Source organism: Myotis davidii, unplaced genomic scaffold (genome assembly GCF_000327345.1).
Source record: "Myotis davidii unplaced genomic scaffold, ASM32734v1 scaffold265, whole genome shotgun sequence".
NCBI lineage: Eukaryota > Metazoa > Chordata > Mammalia > Chiroptera > Vespertilionidae > Myotis > Myotis davidii.
Genome location: NW_006296627.1, coordinates 3,731,991 through 3,735,812, shown reverse-complemented (window position 1 = coordinate 3,735,812; position 3,822 = coordinate 3,731,991). Strand labels below are relative to the sequence as shown.

General features: G+C 35.5%; 1 long non-coding RNA gene across 22 annotated transcripts in view; it reads left to right on the top strand.

The window, feature by feature from the left end:
* Nucleotides 1–3,822, top strand: part of LOC102771670 — a 45,366-nt gene that overhangs the window by 10,769 nt on the left and 30,775 nt on the right. For 6 of the 22 annotated variants that reach the window (XR_001515266.1, XR_001515283.1, XR_001515273.1 and 3 more), the window contains exon 1: nt 2,012–2,023. The exons of the other annotated variants lie outside the window; for them this stretch is intronic. This is a non-coding gene — a long non-coding RNA (uncharacterized LOC102771670). Of the gene's footprint in view, nt 1–2,011; nt 2,024–3,822 lie in introns of those variants that run through there. 22 annotated transcript variants of the gene reach the window in all.

Here is a 3,822-nt window from a genome sequence, read left to right as displayed (position 1 = left end):
ATATATATAGTAGAAAATTAAAGTTATCCCATTCTCATTCTTCTTTTAAATTTTCCTGTGCATTTCAATATGTATAATATATATTTTAAAAAATAAATAGAATTATACCATAATACTTGAAGTCTACTTTTTACACATGGCTATTTTTAAAACTTGCTATTTTTTAAAATAAGGCACAGGTAGGAAGTTGGAGTGGAGTTGGAAGGAGAGAGGTGGGTAAGATTCATAAATTAAGGTTATAAACCTACACAGACACAGACAATAATGTGAAGGCCAGGGGTGAGGGATGAGGGGAAGGAGAATATCTGTAATAGTGTTAATGCTAAAAAAAGATGATAAACCTAATGCCCTAGGATGATTATTACCTATGGGCAAAAATCGTTTTGAGTACTTTTTATTTGTGCCTAATGCCTTAGAGATGATCATTATTATTTTTAAAACTTTAAAAAATGTTAACCAATTTAAAATGACAACATTGTTTTCTGTCCTACACAAGTAATTTAGGAGGCATCATTTTCAGAATTAAATTCTACTAGGTTATTTTGGTAGCTAGTTATGAAGAGATGTGGTTTCAGATAAATTTTTTTTAACTGGTAGTCTCTCTTCTGGGTTGTTAGGAGTCATTAATTCAATATTTATAAATTAAAATAGGGTTTTAAAACTAAGAAAAACTAATGTTTTAAATAATAGGAACACAAACCAATACTGCTTAAGCAGCATACAGATACCCTGCATAGGAATTAGGCCTGGTACTCACATCTTAATGTGTTAACGTTGGCTATACCCCCCACCCCTATCCTTACTCAACCATCACCAAATGCTATACTGGTAAACCAGCATTTTATTTATTTTTTAAAAATATATTTTTATTGATTTTTCTTTTTAGAGAGGAAGGGAGAGGGATAGAGAGATAGAAACATCAATGATGAGAGAGAATCATTGATTGGCTGCCCGCTCCCTACTGGGGATCGAGCCCGCAACCCAGGCATGTGCCCTTGGCCGGAATAGAACCGGGACCCTTCAGTCCGCAGGCTGACACTCTACTGAGCCAAACCAACTAGGGCTAAACCAGCATTTTAAAAAGCATTTTTTAAAAAAAAACACAAGGTAAATTAATTGGATGTGCCAGTAATTTATCGAGTGCCAGTGATGTTTTTTTTTCTGGAATTATATACAAGACACACTCAAGGCCTTATTTAACTACATTAAATATAATGTCCTGATTCTGGCTTTGAGAGTTTTAACTTGTTAGTAAGGTTATTATAATTCACCTTTATAATTTTTAAATTAAATTTATTTCATAGGTAGTAAGTTTTTATTATAGAAGTTTTTGTTTGTTTTTTTAAAAAGGTCTTTCTAATACTAGAAATGCACTCTCTGTATCAATGGTGCTTTATGCTTCTTTAGACCTAAATTCAGTTCAAGTGCTAAAGCCTGTCCTTGAAATTCTAAGAATGGGGTCTGATAGGGCATAGCAGTTTATTTAAACTCTAGTATAGCCAAAGTTTTAACAAGCCAAATTAAGAGTATTTCTCATTGATAGCATTCATATGCATTTGCCATTTTGTGTGGCTCAGACCATGCCATAGGCCTACAGTATTTTATTATTTCTTGTAATAGTCTTATAAGTGTGTATAAAGGGCTCAAACAATTGATATCATGGATAGCAAAACTGAGGCGAAGACAGGAATTAGAGTAAGTTAGTGTCAGAGCCTAATTTTCCTGACTCTTAGTTTCGGGCTTCTTAATCTGTAGTCTCCAAACTTTTAAAAATTATGGCCAGTGAAATGTGTATTTATATATAATTTTCTGAACCTAGTGTTTTATGTCTGTTATAAAAGGCACAGAAAAGGTGAAATTTAAAAAAGGATGAGATTTAAAAATGTAAGTTGTGATAATTTTTCCCCATGGCTGCCATCCTTCCCCAGGATGGGTGCACCCCCTTCGAGACCAGTGCTCTGGATGGGCCATTCTCCCACAGAAGAGGAAGCCATAGGGACATCTGGAGGACAGTCGGTATAAGGTGTGGGGCTTTTAAGTTGGAGTGATCTTTTGCAGCTTTTTAATTTTAAAGAAACAGCCTTCCTTTCTGAGAAAGGCTGGAAGATGGAGAGTAAAGGCCTTGAGAGAGGTGAGCTTAAAAGACAGAAATATAAGCCTTATTTGTTTCCTTCAGAGTTGACCAAAGGGAAAAGGCTGCCCACCCTGACAGCTCCTACTCCCACTATGGAGAGCCTTTTCTGTTGTTGTTAGGCAGTTTATAGAACGCAGGATAGCTTGGTAAGCGTCTTCTCTGTGCCTGATATGACGTAACATTGTGGAGTATGCAGCATGCATGTTAAATACAACTGGTTGTATTTGGCTTTTTGCTGCAGCGTTTTTTGAGGATGCCTTAAAAAGCAATTACCACTAGATAGAGTTGGATCTGTGAAAATTATTGAAATCATCATTTCATGGAGACCAAACTTTGTAACTTAAATTATTCTATTTCATATTTGTTTACTTTTCTTTCTTCCCCCTCCCCCAGCCCTTCAGTACCTCAGAGCAAAGAATTCTTTTTCTGAAAGGAACAGATGCTGCTAACTTATCAGGACCCAATACTAAAAAGCCTACAAAAATCTTTGTGCTGCCTATTTTCTTTATTTCATCTATATGCAAAGCATATTGTAATTATTGCTGTTAGAGGGTTTTAAGCTGATGGTTCCTCCCCACCCATTTTGTGCTCAGGGGAGATAGATTAGGAAAGCCAAATGGACAAGATGGTATAAAGAAATAATGACCACTGAAATAAAACAGTAGTTCAAATAATAAGCAAACCAGATACAATGTAGAATGAAAATATCTTTTAGTAAAATGTTAGCATGCTGTACTTGGAACAGATGCCACATTAATTCAAAAGAGAGCCCAGAAAATGTGGCAACTTTACGATGTCAATGGAGGGAGCTGCAATAGTTCCTGTTCTCATTGTGTCAGGTTCTCAGTACTTCCAGGTCCGGTCCTGTCCTAGATACTTGTTTTCTCTATATGTTACATATTAATATACAAATATTAAGTCCATGCATAATATTTTGTTTATGTAATTAAACACATTGTCATATTTATAGACATTAGGGTAAAAAGCCCAATAACTTAATAATGTAAGAGTAATGATTCTTGTGATAAATATGCATATCAAGATATGTAGAGTTGGAGGCAAAAAGTGGGCTTTTCTCTGCACCCTTAAAGGGACATTTATGATAATGAGCTAGTCTAAGAATTGAGTCTTTCAAAGAGGCCTAGTGGGTTTTGAATGTAGAATTTGGACAAGTTGCAAAACTATGAGAATTTTGCATTTTTTTCTCATTTAAATTTGTAGTTATCATTGGACATTTGTTATGATTTTTAAGTAGCTTTGATTCATTCATTCCTTTTGTGGTATTTTTTATCGTGTTGGAAAGGAGAGAAAGGGTTCTACATACACTTGGATACTTCCAGAGTGACATTTATTTTATAGAAGATTGTGCTGGGACATCACTGAATTGCCCGTATCTTTCATTGCATGGTTGGTGTGGGTCTGAGTGTAGAGAGAGATGGGCTGGGGGCTCTTAACCAGATTTACAGTGTGTGACTTCCTGAACAGTGTAGTGATCTAATCACCAGGGGCATATCCTGTAAAGAAGTCTGGTGCGCATGCTTAGAAAAGCGCTACCGTTTTCTCTCAATTAGTCAAAGTACAAAGGCTTATAATTTTTTAAAATATATTTTATTGATTTTTTACAGAGAGGAAGGGAGAGAGATAGAGAGTCAGAAACATCGATGAGAGAGAAACATCGATCAACTGCC